Raw genomic sequence first — 20358 nt, forward strand, 5'->3', positions numbered from 1 at the left:
AAGGTCACTCAAATTCAGAGGATATTCACCTCATACAACCTGACCATTGGGGGAGGGAGGAGATGTTTCAGAACACTGAAAAGGAAGACTTTTTCCTGCCAAACATTGCTTTTTAGTAAGTCTGAAACTCTTATGTGTTTCAAGTTATTGGGGTGGAGAATGGTGAACCAAAGCAGTCTCACATGAGCAAAAACCTCCCAACTTGTGGGGGTTGGACACAGAAAAAACACTCTGAAATCACTATATTACTATTGTTTTGTACCAACTCACAGAATTTTTAAAGTATTTCTCTTGAGGACACCTTGCTAACCATAGACATGACTGAGATGTATAAAAATGTGAGCACAAAAGCAGGAGAAATCATAGGAAAGGAAAGCAAACGCAGGCTTTTGGTCTCTGCACTTCCTGCCCTCATTAAGTACACAATTTTCCCCTACTTGAGGAATGAAACACAAAACAAGAGAGGATTGCCTGTGAGGAAATGGACAAAGTTTCTCTTAACACAAAAGGTTCCACCATGATGATGGAGGAATAGACTGATCAAACAGGTTAGATAGATACAGACTTCCATAAGTTGTAAGACTGAAAATACAGGAGTAGCAGAGCTGCAGCTGTCTCTGCAGCACAAGAGATTGCCTCATCTCTGAAAACACTCTAGCCAATCTTCCATAAGAAGCAGAAGTCCATATTAGGTGGTTAAACAATGAAAATATTCATAGCAGAAGATGAGACAATGAACCACAGCAACACTGATGTGTTTTGTGATGGAAGGACACCATCCTTCCTACCCTTGAAGTGTATATTAATAGTTCTCAACATCTGTTCCCCATCTTCGTCATGGTAGGATATAAAAGGACTGGATTTAGCTTCTTTTTGTACTGGCTAGACCTACATCTCAAGGGCCACTGTGAACTGTGCTCTTGCACTACTTTCACTGTAATTATTCTTGGGTATCTGTAATTAAAACCATCTGAGAAAGCTACAGAGTTGAGGCATCTCTGAAACACAGGGAGTTAAAATAGTGATTACATAAGGTGAGTCACAGTGATGACTGTGAAATTTTGGCAAACAAATCTGTACCTTTAACTTTCAGCCTCTCTTCCCCTTTTTTGCTAGTAATTTTGCAATGAACATCTAATGAGTTAATAATAAAAGAAATATCTTCCTATGGTCTCTTCTTGCTATTCATACAAATATGTCCCAGAACATTAGAGTAACTTTCCCATGTCAGCCTTCATGTAATTGTAGAGGGTGCTGACAGTTCTCAGACTTCAAGGTTTGTTAGGAACCAGCAGGATGCATGGGGCTGGATTTGGCACCTGAAGATACAGATAGATATTCATTAGAATGCCCATAAGTAACTGTGCTTGACTCCCAGTTTCTCATGAATTAATTATCTGATTATCAAAGAAAATCTCAGTAGTTCCTCACCCTTAAGGCATTCCTAAGGTTGCCATTGCAGACATAAGTCTTGATGTCAGAAGGCCTACAGTTGACACGTATTGTGGAAAAAAAAGAGGTTTTCTACTTGAGAAATGTAGTGTTCTGCTGCCAATTGTATACCCAGTCTGAGTTGTTGACAGTTTCCTTTTCCCTTCACACTTAGGCAACATCTCTGGTCACAGAAAATGAAACAAAGGCCTCAGGAAAGAAACAGAGAAATTTATTTTAGGGAAGAAAAAAGTGAAGCTCTGAGCAACTCTGTGATGGTTGGTCTGTTGAGATTTACACAGGATCTCCTGGGTTGGATTTATGAGGGATTTTTCTGGGCCAGAATGAATTTCTGAAGAACATTGTCTACACAAAGTAAAACAAACAAAAGAAAGCAGGGATCATGACTATAAAACACTACATGTACTTTCTTCCTCTTCTGAAACTACTCTTCAGCCTGGTGATGGTGATCCTTTATCACACAAGAGAGCCATAGCAGTGCTAGTAGGAATAACTGGAGACAACACAGAGAAAAAGCAGGCAGAGATCTGAAACCACAAAAAAAAAATTGGAGCTATAAAATATGGTAGAAAGAAAAACACTGGAAGGCAGAAGACTAAGACACATAATTAATTAATAATGCACCATGACATGAAAAGATCTTGGGTTCTAAAAAACAGTGGTAGGTCCATGAATTTTGTGTGCTTACTAAGCATATAGGGGAGTGAGAAAGGACTCGCCTATAGGATATTTGTGTGTGGATGTGGGGTGTTTCTTGGGGTAGGGAAGTTTCCTTCCTTCAAAATGTTTTGCTCCTTCAGTCTTGGATCTAATGAGAACCAAATGGTTCCTGGATATAATTATTTCATAAGATCTGTTGAACAGACATTAGAACTTTCACCTGCTGTAATCTTAGCTCAAAGATGGTTTGCGAGGAGGAGGAGTGCAGCATCCTAGAGCCTTCTCGACTAAAATCTTTCAATTTATAGATCATAAATCACTTAAAGCTGAAAACCACATTTAAGTAACACCTCATTGAGCCTTTTTAAAAACATTTTCTCTAGGTCTACCACATGTATAAATAGAGTTGAATAAAAATGATTTGTCTTGTTGATAATGAGACTAAAAGCACCAGTAGCAGAGTAATCATATATGCTTTCAGAAAAATCCTGTTAATGTTCTTTAAAATACTTGCCATCATTTAGACAATGGAAAGCTGTGTCTTTTGTTTGTTATACTGGAGGAAGGAAATATTAAAGCAGAAAACCTTCTATTTTTTTAAAGGACAGATTTATTTGCTGATAGGGAAAAGGAATGTGTGTTTGAAAGAGCATGGAGGAACACTTTCAGGAAAGTGCTGCCATCATGGTGAAAGGTGCTGGTGTCCTGCTCACTGGGGAATATTGATTTAGATATCCCAAGAAGAAGGCCTTAATGTTACTTACAATGAACCATAGAGGACCATGATAGATGCCAGGGGAGAGAGTCCTCTCCTTTTATTTTCTTCCTCTTTTTTTTTTTTTTAATTTTTTATTTTTTTTTTTAATTTTTATTTTTTAAATTTATTTTTTATTTCTAGGGACTGTTCTGCTCTTAATTTTTGTTCCAACAAAGCTTTCCAGATGTTGTGTTCACAGCCAGACTCACCTTTCCAGAAAAGGCTGGGACTAGGGATTTTTAAATTGCAAAACTGTAAGTGCCAAGAAAAAGGAGAGATATGGTAAATCAGTTACAACTGTGAGAGAGACACAAAGGAAAAGGCTGTCTCTTCCAAGAATGACACAAATAATTTTGGTGGAAGTGTCTGCAACAGTAAAAGTTTCTTATCTATACCTGGTTCCCCTATAAAAACACTTATATTTAAAAAAAAACCTCTGAAAAATTAAAAGAAAAATTCGAGAAAAGAGACACAATCATATTATGAGAGAGAAAAGATGGGAAGACTGTTAAGAAGCATCTCTGAGGAAAACCTTTTCTCTACTATCTCACGCTGCAGCTAATTTACTTCATAGTATTTTGGTTGCTTTCTTATATAGACATCCCAAAGTTTATTTGCATGAAAATTTCTCTGTATATCCTTAATTAGAACTCATGCCTCAGAGATGCCCTTATGTCTTGTGTATATATTGAGAAAAAAAGGCAAATTATGCTTTCAAATTATCTTGCACAGATTTCTGTCTTCACAATGAAGACACCATATTGCAAACCAAAGAAAAGTACCACAAAACATCTTTCAGCAATGATATCTTGCTGCATTTGCCTCTGGGGTAAACTGTGGGATGTTGTGGTATCCTAACAGAGTTGGAGAGCCAAAGTACTGCTCAGGCATTTCTCAGCTCGTACGTCTCCCACAGAACTTGCTTCAGAAATTTAAGAAAACAGTCAGGGTTATTTTTCCATGTCAGGGCATAATGAGGTATGTCACTCAGCCAAGACTTTTAGGAAATGAGACTGAAAAGCAATGAGCCATACTTAGGACACCAGGCACATTGGCAATGCTCATTAGAAGTCAGACCTTTTCCTGGTAGATTCAAGGTACGCAAGAGATCAAACCAACATCCTTGCCCAGCTGCCTTCCTTCTGACAGTTCTCAAGCTGCTTCATCGTGCACTAAATCTAACATTAATTGAGTGTAAGTCCATGCAAGAGTGCTAATTAAAACAATGTACCTATCACATACTCTCATGCCTTCCAGGCAGCAAGAACACAAGAGACAGCTGCTGTTCCACGTCAGTGTATGGGAGGATAAGAGGTAATTGACCCTGCAGTTGTTAGGTTAATTCACAAAGGGAAATCTCTTGCACAACTGGTGTTTCATCTGCTCTTGCATTAAAAACAACTGTGCCAAAAGCATTCTCTTTATATAAGCTATTAGTATACAGTCATGAAGACTAATTACTTAAACAAAGACTTCCACAGGCACAGGAAATAAGGAAGTCTTGTGCTCCATATATTTCTGCTGCATGCCTGACTGACTTCAGAGTCAAAGAAAGCACAGGCTCCATTTGAAACTTTTCCCCCATCTGGGGCCTGCTTAAAAGCTCGTCCCATGTGGGAGATGCATGAACATGAACATCTCGTTTTTACCTCCATTAGGCATTACTTACAGTTTTCCTTGCTGTAGCTGGTCATCCATTTTCACAAAACAGGTAGAAGCTTAATTATATTTGGTACTTCTACTCCTTTGCTGAATTCTTTTAATAATGTAATGGTTTCACTGGGAGGAAAAAGGAAGTGCAAAATTAGGAATACACATGGACAGACACACTGTCAGCAAACCTCATGTTGCCCTTGTGAAGTTAAAACAGCCACCTGCAGTGTCAGATAAGATAATTTTCTTTACATACATGAGACTGTTGACTTTACTCCAGGGGTTCCAAAGAAATTATTTTTTTCTGTAATAAGGAAACCCACAAAATCCTGCAGGAACCCAAAAAAACTCAGTTGTATTCAATGTACAGAAGAAAATGTAGGCCTTTATATGCTGGTTGAGTGGCTTTTAACATCCATAATTCCTTGACAGAGGAAGATACGATGTTACATCCCTCAAAGGCTCCCTCTAAGAAGCATGAGATGATTCTCAATTAATGGATGTGTATCTGTTGAAGAGGGCCTAATCCACACTGTTTGGATTCAAGCTTAAATCTGAACTCCCTAAAGGTGCTCATGCCTGAGGTTTTGGGTTGATTTTTTACAGAGATAAAATGACCACCTACATGTGTTCACCTAGATCCCAGTCTAAAGTTTATAATTAAAAAGTGGTCTGAGTTTTCACTTAAGATTAAAAAAAAAAAGTCATGATCAAATCAAAGTTACATTTTTCAAATATATTTCAGTTTGTTTATGGGAAAAATTCAGAGGAGTTTCTGGAATGTAGACAGGATTGTTTAACAGAATTAATAGAAGAGTTGAGCCCAGCCCTTTGGATGAAAATCTCAATCAATGCCTGCTAAAAAAAAAGAATGTTTTTCAGTTTTCTCTTAATTTAAAAAACCCCAGAACCTCCTCATAATATTATAGGGCTACATGCCAAAGGAGCTTCTCATCTAACCCTGCCCACCAGCATCTCTTGCCTCTCTGTACCCTGAAGAGGCAAGAACAGATTTTCATGAAAACAATTTTTAAAAACTCAGACTTAGGTATGCAAATATGCACAGCTGATAAGTAGTGTATTTTGTCTGAACACTGGACACCTTCTAGAACACCTGAAATTAATTTGGTTTAGTAATGAAGTAATTGGCAAGGAACATAAATTAAAGTCCTGTTCAGGCATTTCCAGAAGGGATGCTCAAAAATACAAACTCATGCAACGATTACCAGCTTTAATCTGTTGCTCCCCTAAAGGTAGTTTACACCCCTGTGTTGGAGCACGAAGTGAAGAGAGTATCAGTTAAACCATCTGTGTATCAGTAATGCTCTCTGCAGCTGCTCCTTCTTCAGCTGCTGTGTCATGGTTTAGCATAGTTTGGGTTTTTAGTTAGAGGGCTCCATCAGGGTCAAATTTTGTGATCCACCTGTCACACCAGCAATAGAAACAGATTCTACCCCCACATGTTCCGATGGGCTGCTGAAGAGTGGAAAGACATCGCTGCCCGAGTAAGAAAGCTGGTTGTGAAAGTCCTCCATGTAGATGTTCATGTCCCCAAGAGTAGGGCTAATGAGGAACACTGAAACAACGAACAGGTAGAGCAGGCTGCAAAGATAGAAGTGTCACAGACAGACTTGGATTGGAAACATGTATACAGAAATTGGAAGATAAGGTGGAGAAGAATCACCAGGAACTCAAGAAGGAGATTAAAGAGGGCCTTCTCCAAATCTCGTCTGTATAGATCAGAGATTGTGATATCAAACACAGAAGATCCCCAGAGAAAGAGAGAAGGCACATCCCACAAAGTGAGCTGTGGTATTTCCTGTATGATAGTGGGGAAAACATGAGGAGGTGGGAGAGACAACCCGCTTCTGCTCTGGCAGCACGAGTGTGTGAATGGAAGGAGCGCAAGACTCAGAAAGAAAATTCTGCCCGGTTTAGGAACTGAACCCGCTACATGCTGTTACAGCACTTCACTCCTAATTGGGCAGTTGCCTCTCCTGACTGAGTTAAGAGCTCAATATCTTCCATGTTAGCCCAACAGCTGGCAGTTCAGATAGGTAAGAAAAAGGATTAGGTATTTTTTAACTTCCATGACTCCCATAATTTAATTCGAGATTCATGGAATTAAATGATGTTGCCCCCTGCCCTTTTCTCTGAAGCATTGGATCTCAGATTTACAAGAAATTTCAGCTTTTGTTGTCCTAAAATGATGTTTTACTTCGGATTTATTTAAAATTTTGGATTTATAGTGTAAAAGCAGTGTTGTTACATTCCGCTATATGCTAGAATTTTATTGTCCTTGTTTTATGCTCTAAAAATAAAGTCAAAATAAATAAGTTACTAAAAAAATGTTATTATTGAGTGCTACTCGTTGTCTTGATACAGTTACATACTTACACAGAGGAAGAACAGAGTATCTTAGCCAGATATGGCTGAGTTGCTGTTAGATTAAACTTATTTAATTTAGGCATCAGGAAGCTCTTGAGCCTGAACCCTAGTGTTTTTATGACAGAGCTGAGATATTCTGCCTTCTTGAGTGCCACGTGGTAGAAACACAAAGGAATAAAAAGATTTCTGGTAAACAAAGGGAGGAAAGGAATCAATCCAGTTTGGGCAGATTTTCAGCCTCATTACTGCTAAACAGTAGAGTATTTCTTGTATCTTGAACCTAGATAATGTTGATGGCTGCATTAACATGCGGATTACTTATTCCTGATTTTCAAAATAGCTGCAGCAAGTGTAAAACAATTTTAAGGCATCTGTAATCTAGTCTAGCATATAGATACTGAAAGATTAGGAAAGCTAAAGCCACCTAGTTTCCACTATTTTGCAATTGCATTAATTGCTCCTTAGGTAGAGCAGGGAGAGGAGCTTGAATCTGCATTCTAAAGGAAAAGAAAACAGAGTAGAAGAGGAGATTCAGTCTTGGCATGACTCTATCATCCCATAAAGTGATATGAAACAGGATAATATGTCAATATACCTTTGAAGTACAAGCAAAAAATATGCAATCCAAATATTTAGATATTCAGACTGTAAAGGGGAGGAGGAGGCAGGAAAGACATTCTGCTCATAAGAAGGGAAAGACTGTAGAGATCTATGCCTTTGAGAAACAGCTGTGTGGTCTGATTTCATCTCTTGTTCAAAATAGAAATGGAAGCTTTCCTAAGTACCTAGAGAAAAAGTCATCCAGGGAACTATGTTTTATGACATCCCAAAATGAGCTAGCATGTTATATGCTACAGAAATGCTCAATGGTTTCTCATGGAATTCTCTGCCCCTTTGAAGTAACTACACAAATTGCTCTTTACTCTGGGGACAGTTTTCCAGTTGTCCTTTATGACTTAATATTAAAAATTTCATGGAAAATACAATATTTACAGCTGAGGGAAGCCCTTTTTGATGAAGTACTTCTCTGCTCTTCTTTTTTGAGAATATCTCTATGTGAAACAGAGTTAGTTACCCTCTCCTGTTGCTGGTATTGGGAGATGAATCTGTTAAACCATAAAACCTGCTGACAATCACTACTCAGTCTAAGCCACATGAATTTCTCATTGACATCTGTCTTATGCCTCAGAGCCCGTATCAAAGCAGTGAAACACATGTAAAACAAAAAGATTCCCTGGATGATATGTGTGAGCCAAAAGAAACTTATAGGCAAAACTGAACCTATGTTTGGAGAAAGTAAAAGACAAGTCAGCCTGAAGCTAAAGTTACTAAATCTGAACAAATCCTGGCATTGCCATAATTAGTTTAACCTTTTAACAAGGAAAAAAGCCAAACAAGACAACAAAACAAACAAGCAAACAAGAAAAAATAGTCTGGCCAATTAAGAACATAGGTTTTTCTTCCCAGTTAATTCACAGAAAAGTAATTCAGGTGACTTAAAACTCTTCAATTAAGTGCCCAGTTTGCAACAATAGCAAAAAGAGAACGAAAATTTGGTGGAAAGGAGTGGGTTTGTGGAATAACTCATCAAGCAGGGGTGGCAGTAGTTCTCACATGGACATGTTCAGTCTCTAGAGAACCTCTCTAGGATATGGTGGACAGAGGTTCAGAGCCCCTTTGCTCCCAATGCAGTGTATCTTATATCTTTTACATTTCAGATTTATGTCCACGACACCTATTTATAGGCCTTCTTATTGACTATTTGAGTAGTAAGTAGCCCAGAAAGAGGAAGCAGTTTCTACTGTCTTTAACAGATACTTGGGATGGGGGTAGTTGTAGCTCCGATCAGATAGAGAGGTGTTTGTTTATAGCATCCTGGTTGAATACATAGAAATCTACTCAAGGTGTTCTTTCTATATAAAGTGACTGGAAAAGAACATAAAGTAGTTCTGTAGTATTTTTCGTTCTGGTTGACTTGAACCAATTTTACAGTATTTATTCATGGTTTTACCACCAAACAGAAATATCAGCTACTTGTAATCCTTGGTCTTTGCTGGCTGATAGTTTAGCCATAATTGCTGATCTTAAGAGAAAAGGTTTTCTCTTTGTAAGGCCATACCTGTATGCATGAAAGACTTTGCCTTTAGTTACTTATCTGTCAGCAGCCTACATAGATTGTATGACTGCCGAGGCTGGTGGGAAGAATGCTTAAATGTTTTTCCTTGGCTACGGGTATCAGAAGTGTACTTCAATTAGTTAAACTGAGAGATTCCTTTAAAATAATTTTAAGACTTATTTGTTTATTTATTTCTTTCTTTTAGTAAAAGATGGTCCATGTTTTAAAAACCATTGATTTGTACTGTGGACTTAGATTTTGAGAAATGTTTGGAATATGACATGATTTGTGAAATTCATAGGTCTTAAAAGCTCATTTGCCACAAGATGGCAAACTGTCTGCAGGTCCAAATTGAAAACAAGATTGTAGAGGTGTCAAGACAACTCAGAAAGTCTTTTATTTCCTGTGCTCAATTAGAAAACAGTATCATATCAATACCTGGTGTATCAGTACCATGAGTGGGGAGGAGGAAATTTTGTTCTTAAGAAGCAAGACAACATGCAGAGGGAGAAAGAGGGTTCATCATGCTGATGCTTTTGACTCACCATTTAACTCACAGAATGGGCATTTAAACAAACCTTCCAGATCTTCCTGAGATAGTACTCTAAGTTTCATCAGAAATATGAGTCTATGGAAGCAGCTGCTATACTCATGAATAACAACATAGTTAAAGGGCTTGGTTTAGTGGAACGAAGTTCTGCCCTGAGGTCAAAACTTTTTCTGCCTAATAGGACATTTTGAATGATTTTCCATGGACTTGCATGACATACAAAAGCACAGAAAGAATATTTGTTAAAACCTCTTTTAAAAGATATAAACAAAAGACAATTCCATTGCTAGATGATCCTAAATATGCATGTTGCAAAGATAAGTGTACAGTTAGAAGTTAATTTTATTTTTGTATGTATGTATATTAAATAGAATAGGTAGAAGGTAGTTGGTACTATTATTAGAGTAGCAAGGAGAAAAAAAAAAAACAACAAAGCAACAAAAAGCAAACTTTTTTGTCCTTAACAAAAGGCTTTTGAAATAACAATGATTGTGCCATAAGTGTGGAGAAATCTGTAAGAAAGGAAGAATTCTGGACATTTCTGACTTTTATTACTTCATTGTAGCTGCACTAAGTAGTAGTCTAGTGCTTGATGAGTTTCTTATTGTAACCATTTAGATTAACTCATGCACCTTTAAATAGCAATGCAGATAAGCCACTGTTCTGAACCAAAGAACAAGTGCAGTTTGGAGAAAGGCTTTTGGTATTTTATAAAGGTATAACTAAAATTAGTGAAGTGACCTGTTGAATGTTTAAAGAGAACAAGCCAAAGAAAAAGGAAAAAAGAAAGAAAAAAAGGCAGAAAATTTTCAGTGTATGGAAAGGAAGATTTTGTCTCTTTGAACCCAAGTTGTAGGTGAGGATCTTGCAGTACTTCTTAGGAGGTGCTGAAGGAAAAGACTGAGATGATTATTCCTTCCCCTCCTGAGAGTCTATGTTTAGTTTTTTCCTATCAGGTCCAGTCACATTGTGTGCAAATGCTTTTTGGGCAATCCAGAGTGAACTCTTAGGGACCAAACCCTGAGCTAGCAGGAATTGTGTTAGGCTGCCCTCTCAATATGGAGGTAAGTGACAGACCTGCTCTAATGGCTCTACAAATGATCCATGCAGAAGGAGTCTTTAAATAGTTGTTGACAGTTAGTGGATCTTTCCTTCTCATTTTTGAGGCATTCCAGTGCTAATGGAAAAAACAGGAGAAAGAAAAAAAAATCTGCACATCTGTATCCATTCCACAGAGACTTTCTTTATCTGCCATGTCCAAAGCTCCATAAAATGTACAGAACCTCACTGATACTAAGGAGTTAATGTCTAGGATGAAATCCAGCTTTGGGTCTCCCAGATTTTCCCCCTAAAACTAGACTGAAAACTTAAAAATAATGAGCTCAGCAGTGGATTAATATCATCATGCTTTGATAAAGGTTCCCAGTCCTCCAGGGAAAGACAGGTTGGGTTTACTATATGAATGTACTTTTTTTTACCCTGTGACACATTTTCAGGTTGCAATACCTAAAGCTTTTCGCCTGTGCATGTGGAGTTTGGTGGCTAAAGAAAAAACTTGTGTCCTAGTAGCTGACAGATTCTGAGTTACTGCTCTGAACAGCTGTGTGACACATCTGCAAACAAGAACAGCTGAGTGCAGGAATCCTTCCCTGCTGATGAGTAGCTCAGTGGTGCCAGCAGGCACGGATTGCTGTGACTGACTGTAATTACAATAAAGTTGATAAAGGCTGATAAAGAACAGAAACTCTGCTCAGAGAGATCAGTAAGGCTTCAACGCAGAGCATGGAGCACATGGCTGGAATGTGATTTCATCTATAAATATGAATTGCAGAAATCGAGTTATCAGGTAACAAATAGCTGTTTTAGAGGGAATACAATGTCCTGGTCAACTGCAGATTGAAGTTTTCCACTTGCATGTGCACTGGACTTGCACAACCAATGGTGTGACCTGGCTCTAGATTCAGGAGGTTCAGCTTGTGATCCAGGTGTAGCAAGCACTGAGCAGCAAGTGTTGTCTGTGAGAGAGCATATAGTGCAATAAATTCTGCATAATGAGGAGATGGAAACAAAGAAGTGGGATTGCTATGTTAATAATGAGTTATTAATCAATTATTCAGAAGAAAAACATCAGCAGAAAAAGGTGTAAGATCTGAGGAAAAGAGATAGATTCAGACGATGATCAGCAATACTGAGGATCAGTTTATTTCAAAGAACAGCAGAACTTAACACTTCTGCACTTCCTTGGTGCCAATATGACCAGCAGACACTCCTCAGGTGACCGTACTGCTGTGTGTGAATATATTTTATGTTATATTCTGCCACATATCATCACCTATCCCAAGCCAAGCCATAGCTTTTCCACACAACATTGTTCTAGCCTATGCCTGTATACACTAGCTAGTAAATTATTGTGGTGTGTCTCTAAGTGCTGTGTCTGATTCTACCCTCAAGTCTCCACACTTGACAACAGAAGCCAAAATGAAAGTGATCCAAAGATTTGGGATCTCTAAAAGAGATCTGGAAGTCAAGACATACACAAAAAATGACTGTGATCTTGACTGAGTTGGACTGACAAATATTTTGAGACCGTGCTTCTTCTAAATCTTCAGGTTTGCTTTTCTTTAGTTTAAACTACTCTCTATTTGTTTCTTTTTGCTGCATATCTATATCTATGTATATATATATAGATATAAAGTTATGTCTTTTCAATTCTATTTCTCCCTGATTACTGTCTGTAAGAGAGATTTTCTTGGACAGCCTGTGAAGTTTGTCTTTTTGTGCAAATATGAATGAATGCTTAAATATACCACTGCTGAATGCATTGTTTTAATGAAATGTGTTTAATGAAGAACTACTGCTCCCAGTCACACCACATTCATGAGTTTACTCTGGAATTTACCCCATCAAGGTATGAAGGCTACATGACCAACATCCATGTGACTGACAGTGAGGTTCAAATTGCAGTTATAAAATGCTTGATGTTCCACCTTGTTCCAACTGGTTTTGTCATCTTCAAATGTTATTGTTACCAAAAGGCATTAAGCTGAGGCTTCAAAAATTTTACAAGTTATTCTTTCATTTCAGCTGACTTATGCCAAACAACTGTCCCAGAGCAAGCACATGTTGAAAGAGGAGAATATGTGCTGGGAGGAAGATCTGCCTCATGTTAGGTTCATTGTGGGCAGAGTCCCATCAATCAGACACAGCCCTTGAAAAGCCCTTCAAAACAGATAAACTACCAGACACACCCAAGACCTGCACTTCCAGCACAGAATTTCTTTTCCTACTGAATATAATCTACATATCTGGAAAAAAAAGTTTGGAGTTGCATGTTAAGATTCTAACATTGAGAGAAATGAGAAATGTGATTTTGATCTTGTGTTGATTTGTAAGCAAGAATTTCCTATGGAATGTTACTAAATTCAAGTGCAAAGGTCAAACAGCAGAATGAATTCATATTTTCTGTTTATAGCTGCAATTTAGCCAAGAAATACATCTATTAGACCATATACTGTATAATTTCTAGCATAAAGAATTCCATCTGAGCCCAGTTATTAGAATCTTTTTTTCCTATTTCTATTATTTGTTTTTCTGTGCAGTAATTTTCCCTGTATATCTATAACATGGATGTGCTGTTAGTAGTGCTTCCATAATAATGATATCCTGCTCTCACAGACTGTTTTTCCTTGTTAAAGCTACACAGAGAGACTTAAGGAAGGTACCACTACTGATGTCCTTTTCGCATGGATGAAGACCTTTGCCTTTATGTAACTGGAAATATTTATTCAGAAATACATCTTACACATATGAGCTCATTTTCCTCTCCGCTCTTCACAGTTGGTCTGCCCAGTCCATTGATCAAAAGAATGTAACATGTTCTGTTACAGCAACTGCTCCAGCTGGGGGGAAAATAGTAAATAGTTCAGAGAAACCTTTGTTTAGGTTGACAGTGAATAACCTGACAGTATAAATCTGATCTTTATGTAGAGGAGTTTGTTTTGCATTTAGCAGAATTTACATAGCAAGAGTATAATTTACTGTAAATTCCTGTACCCACAACTTCAGAAAGAATCAGAGCCTGGAATAAAGTATAAGTCAATGCACAAGTAGACAACTTCTAAAATATCTTCAGGCCTTTGGCTCCTGAATAATATTTAATGTCTGTGAAATATGGGTACCCAAGTCCCATTTTCAGAACAGGCTGAGATCACTTAGGTTATTTTGCTGGGTAATATATAGTAAAACTTGGAGTTATTTCCATACGCTCAAAGATTAAATTTGATCCTTCACCTCAAAACTACTTGAAAATTCTTTCTTGGGGATGAGTTTTAGGGAATAAGTGATTAATAAATCAAGATGCTAAGTACTACAGCTCCTACAAAGGTTAGAAGTGCCTCAGTTCTGAACCTCCTAACCAAAAGTGTCAATTATTTCACTTCTAAGCTTCTGCTTTATTTCTGTGTTTTAAACAATACTAGACTTTTATTACTTTTGGCAAGCAGTGAACATGTCTTTGATATAACACAGTCCATAATTTTGCACACAAAAGGGATTTTGACACAAAAATTGTAATAGCTTTGGATCAGTCCTCAGGAAAACCAGAGGAGTATTAGGCTTTTATTTTTTGTTTTCTCTACCAATTATATATCCACATTCTTCCATGAAGAATGTCTTGACAGAATAGATAAGAAAGATTCATTCTCCCTACAGTGGTGGAAGATTATAAAATACCTTAGTAATAGCATTTAAAACCACAAAAATATTTCCTTTGTTAACAGTTGATTCCTTTGTTTTCCCTTTCATTCATGAACTGATGATCTTCAAGAAACAGATATTTTTGAGGAATGTGGAAGAAAAATGAAATCCTTTTGAAAATTCTGCAGAGTCAGCTGCTAACAAAGTTCAAGCACTGAAGGGTAGCCCGTTCTGAAGCCCAAGATTCACTCTGTGGTCTGGAGCTCATGATCCAATTAGTGCTTAGGACCTTTTTAAATTTTTTTTTCAGTTAAGGGACCAGATAATGTGATGATGCATGGGAAAAAAAGCTTTGGTTGAAAATCCATTGATTTAACATTTGGTTAACTGATATTTTGAAGCATGTCTTAATCTTTTTCTAATCTATTAGATTACAAGAGATTTATTTTATACAATAGGGACTCTAGTAATTCCACTGTTCTGCAGTTAGTCTTATAAATAAAGATCAGAAATCTATTATGTTTATTATGATATAAACATAATAATGGATATTAACATATTTAATTGAAATAAATAGACAAGACACTCTTGTCCTAAAAAATTTTAAATAGATTAAGAAAATATTTTTAATGCAATATTGAAGAATATGTGTTTTGATGTACAGACAAACCATGTGCAACTACCTCGCATTTACTGAGGGCTAAGGGTGTGTTCATGACTGGGCACTGCACCCAAGTAATCTTTTAAGTGTCCATATCAGGGTGCACTGGTTGGTGACTTCAGTTTGGGACATATCTGTCCTTTAGCATATTTGTGATTCCAAATGAAACCAAAAGACATTATTGTGTAGAGAGAAATGGTGAAGCCTGTACTATTTAATATAGTTCAGAAAATTCTGTTTCTATGCATTCCCCCAGACTAGATGAGTGAAACAAGGACATGCCTCAGCAGAAATGCTGGAGAGAATGTTTTGTGGAATGAATCTCATATTGATCCTTGCTGTAGAAAGAGGACTGTTGTTGCATCCTTCCCTTAAACAAAGCTGAGGGTGCCTAAAGAGCTGCTCACCAAAGAAGGGAGTGATCAGCTGAGGAACGACAGGTGACAGATGGCTGAGAAATAGAAACATTGTGAAGAGCTGTGTGCAGTTCCACTTCCCCCAAGCAGTCTGAAGACGTGTTCTATTAGGTCTGTCACTTGTTCAGACATCTTTGGTAGCAGGACGGTGGTCAGATATTGTATCAGGTCAGAATTCCAGCGGGAATCAAAGTGTGTACATAGGGATCAGAGAGGTGTAGCTGGGCAGAGGGAGAAAGGATGTGAACCTGAAATGGGGTCAGCATGAAACAGCTGTCAGAATGAAGACATGTTCCAAAATTATTCGTTTCACTTACATATGTTTAAAACAGAAATAAATATATTTTAAAATATTTTATCTCAAGTGATTTAGGGAGGGAAGAGGGAGAAAAGGGCAGCTAATATTATATCCTTCAGATTCATATCAGATACATCAACTTAGGGATAAGCATAGTGACATACCTTAGTTGGATTTATACCTGTTGAAGCATGTGTCTTGTGACTTCCCTGTTTGAAGGAATTAGACACTTGTTTTGAAGTCACACAGTCATTTACATCTTCTTTATGATTCGAGCCTGCAAATATTATGTTGCCATGGGTGCTGGCCTCGATACTCCAGGAGTTTTTCAGTAAAACTTCAAAAAAATCATTAAAGATAAGTGTTTCTTTTATTTATTATTTTTTCTAAAAGTGGAGTCTGTCTGTGGCAGGTACAGACCTGGTCACTCAGCTGTTTTCTCCAGCAACAGGAGCAGTGCTGTTCTGTTGATATGAGGTGTAAATTCCACAGAGGTGTGGTTCAGGACTAACATCTGGTTTCCAAAAGCTCAGGTCAGTAAAGGGAAACAAATTAAGTATGCTAAGCCTCTGTTTAAAGGATTTAATATATTAGTAAAACAACAACAAAAAAAAAAGAAGATGGAAAGAGAAGCAGCAAGCCGCCCAGCTCTGTGTAAACAGAGGTACTAGGCTTAGATGCTGAAAAGATATGCAGAGCCACAGAGGACTTTTAAAAATCTTCATCTATATTTCAAAGACAGAAGAAGGTGGAGGGCCTTATCCAAATTCCACTGAGGTCATTGGAAAGTCTTGTGTTTACTTTGATGAGGTTGGATCTAGCCTTAAAAACCAAGCTGGTTTCCTCATATTACATGACAAATGTTGCTCAAGAGAAAGGAAAAGTACAGATAGACTGAGGTGTGTAGGCTATGCTTGGCCAGCTGGCATGGAATACACGGCTGATGATCATCCTGTGCAGATGGTTGGTTTGGATGTCTGAAAGTTATTAGATTTCCACTAGCCCAAAAAAAATCAAAAGATATCTGAGGTATGGTTTGGGGCCAGTCAGACTGATGCTCCTGGATCACTGTGGTTCTTGTCCAAGGTGTTAGAGAATTTGTCCTTCAAAATATTCTGGAAAATAAAGGCCTTTTCCTCCAGAGAGCATTCAAAACAAGAGTGATCTTTCTAACCTGCTGCATTTTCCCCAGAGGTATTCTGACCTAAATCTCATCCTCTGGCTTAGCTAAAATGCTTAGTTAGACTTCTGGAAACCACTTATGCCTTCTCTGCCTACATTGATTATGCAAGTGTCCCAAAAAGTTACCACTGGGTTCAGGAGGCTTTATATGCCAGCTGTTGCTGATGTTTGGCCCTCCCAAGTCTGTTATGACCTGCCTCTCCCTCTGCTGGAAACTGCTTCCCCTCTCATCCGGTTTCTGACCCAACTCCACCCGCTTCTGCACAACCTTTCCTTTTCCATGAGCAAAGCAATCCACTTAATGCTTGTTCTGTTGAACAATAGAGTCAATTTGCCACAGCAATGAAAGATTGTTTAAAACAACCTTTTTAAAAACCCCACACTTTTTGAACTTATCTGCCCAGTATAAGAATAATAGTTAGTTACCTACTGGTTTCCTGTTGCTGAGCCAAGCATGAAAAAAGCTGGACATTCTTTCACAGTTGAAAGATGTAACGAAAAATACATAATTTTTGCTTTATTTAGTGTTGCATTTTCCCTGGGTAATCTCCAGTTCATGGAAATAGGGTGTTTCTGTTTTCTAACATGAGCCATCTGATGATTAGAAGGACCATGACCGTGGTTAGGACTAATTGACAGAAAAGCAGATAGTTTTGGAAAAGATATAAAATGGAAGAAGAGTCTCTGGTTAATAGGCAAGAGGAGTTCTAGCAGAGGAAATGGAGAAAATGTAATGAACACTGAATAGAGGAATAGTTGAAAAATATGTTTAAGAGCTGACAAGAAGGTGGGGTTGGGTGAACTGGTGGGATAAAAATCTTATATTATCAGCCAAAAAGAAAACTTTGAAGTTACCTTCAAAAGCTGTTTTCAATATTTCCTTTTTCTTATTATCAGCAAGTCTTGGTGGAAAAGAAACATGAACTTTTTAATTGGGAGAGAGTAAAATAGATAGCCTGATATCATTTGTACAGAGGGTGACTGCAGTGTAATACTGTTACAGGCAACAGCAAGGCTAATGTCTCTAAGCCAGCTAAATCATGAAATGTTTATCTAACTTTCAAGACCCTCACAACTATCATAATTTCTTTTTGTGATTTCTCTCTTACCATTCCTTTTCCTTAGATGTCCTGTTGATGTCTCAGGGTTGACTTTAATGTCCTCCCAAAGGAAATAGCTGAAAGATCCAATATGGTTTCTTCTTTAGAAGCCAAGAATGTTTTAGCTCTTTCAACATTTTTGCATGGAAATAGGAATAAATGACACATGGAGACTGCTTCATATCACTGTTAACAATTTGACGTTACTTTCCTGAAATACTTTATTTATATAAGAATGAAGTTTTAAATAAAGATACATCTCTTATAAAGGGTATTTATATGTGATATTCACTATTTGCCAACAGCTGTAGATTGTGAACCATGGAAAATATTTAGATCATTCTACTACAGCCATAGGTATTATTTGGTTTCTCTAAGCTTGCTTTGCATCTGATTGGCAAATTTCCAATCTGTTTTTGAAAGCAGAAGCCTAGTAAAAAATGTAAAGAACACTGGTTTAACTACACTTCTTTCTGATGTACTAGGGGCAGTTACACACACTGGTGTTAAGAAACAGTGGAGCAGATGCACAGGAGAATGTTTGTGACAAAACAGGTAAGAAGTTTGCTTTCCTGATCAATCCCTCAGCAGTCAGTAATACACCCAGGGGACAGGTTCACTACATGTGAATTTGATCAAGCTGCTGTTAAAGTTGGATTCTGGACAAACTGAACTGCCTGTTGAGTGAACCTCTCGACATCAAAGAGGAGCTTACACATTGCCCTGTTTTCTCAGCTCTACCCAATCTCTTTGTTCTGAGCCATGGCCTTATTTACATGTATTCAAAACCAAATGGAAAATAAAATTGCCAGCAACAAAACTGAAGTGTTTTTCCCTGTTAAAATGCATAAAAATAGCTGTTTTATTTATTTTCTGAAATCTTCTGCCCATTATATTACATCTTGAAGTGCTAATTTCTTTTTACTTTTTTTATTGTTGTTTTCTTTCCCTTTTATTTTACCAGCAGAACATTGGACTTCTTGGACTTGGATAAAGACTATTCCAAGACAGCCAAAATGCCTGTCATGGTGCCACAGTTTGCTAATAACTAGTTACTAATATTAACAGAGGTTCTGATCAGAGCACAGCATGCTGCAAACTATCTTCAAGAAGCAGAGCAAATCACTGGAACCTGAGTTTCATACATGTAAAAGTAAACATTTGCAATGTCTGAGACAGTTGTTTCAGTCATGTTGCTCTCACTGTGGTGTGTGTAAAGCAGATTTCTTCTGAAAGGTCAGTGTTTTTACTGGCATTATAAAGATCCATCTTTCTAGAGCCCTAGTGTTAAGGTTCCTTATGCTGTAGTAAATTTAGCCTTCGCTAACTTTTTGTCAAATTTGGGGAGAACTTGTTGTTGTGGTTTAGGAACTGTGGGAAGGCATGAGATGCTTTCTGTAATTAACTGCTTCAGCCCTTCTCTTTGCTTGCCATGTCCTGAATGTGCACAACAACCATGTTTAGGTTTCAGAGCCAGTGAAGGCAGCAGCAACCTGCTTTTGTCTCTCCAAATCCTTGAGGTTGTGCTAGGCTGGTTCTTGCCCTCTTACTGTCTGTGAGTGAGAGGACTTCTGTCTGTGGATAGGAAAGCTGGCTTTTTATGATAGCATTGACGTTAACTCTGAATGGAATTGCTTTATGTGGCTTTTGTGGTGATTTGTGAGGCTAAAGGCTCTTTTCTGATGGGAAATGTGCTTCATGGTCTGCTCTAAGATGTTGTGGTTATTTTAGGCACCACAGCCCACTATTATAACAAACTTCTAAGTTTTAACAGAGTTTGTGCTGATGATGCCTAACAGCTTTGTATTGTCCATCCAGCTCACTGTTGTAGGTGATTGTATAAGAATTAGAAAAACGAATGTAAATATAAGGTAGAAACCTCTTCAAACATTGCACTGGAATGACTTCTTGCACCTCGGGTACTTAAAATTTCATTTATAAATCCACCTGTGTGGTACCCCACTACACCCATCGTCTTTTGTGTTTTGGGGAGAATCAAAACTCGGTGACCTGGGAGTGGAATGATCAGAAGCAAAATGAGGAGTCAGGCTCAGCTGTGAGAAAAGGAGCATATAAGACTGTCACTGAGTACACAGAAGGGACATGGATGCTTTAATTCATTTCAGTTCCCCCCATTTCAGGGGAACAAGAAGCAAGAGAAATGTATGAGAAATACACAGGAAGATGCTTTTACTTTAAGCATTGATTCCTTGAGAAGTCAGGTATTGATTTTGAAGGCATTCAACAGATAATAAAAGATTATATTATTTTTGTACACTTATACAGTTGATTTTGACATCTCACTGGGTGATTGGTCACACAAATATCTTTTGAAATTTAGTGAGTTCCTAATACGTGAGTCCAAGTTTGCATGGGACTAACGCTTGAAAGAAATGTCAAATTTTGAAACTTTCTTTTCTATCTTTTGAG

The 20358-nt window shown here is 37.7% G+C and overlaps 1 long non-coding RNA gene across 2 annotated transcripts; it reads left to right on the forward strand.

Moving 5' to 3' along the window:
- Positions 1-11334: 11334 nt before the first annotated feature.
- Positions 11335-20081, forward strand: LOC138104544 (uncharacterized). 2 transcript variants are annotated; one of them, XR_011148111.1, is made up of 3 exons: positions 11335-11422; positions 18414-18483; positions 18893-20081. It is a non-coding gene; the product is annotated as an uncharacterized lncRNA (long non-coding RNA). The 2 variants fall into 2 exon arrangements; XR_011148112.1 differs by having other exon boundaries at positions 18896-20081.
- Positions 20082-20358: the final 277 nt, after the last annotated feature.

Source organism: Aphelocoma coerulescens, chromosome 1A, assembly GCF_041296385.1.
Source record: "Aphelocoma coerulescens isolate FSJ_1873_10779 chromosome 1A, UR_Acoe_1.0, whole genome shotgun sequence".
NCBI classification, from domain to species: Eukaryota; Metazoa; Chordata; class Aves; order Passeriformes; family Corvidae; genus Aphelocoma; species Aphelocoma coerulescens.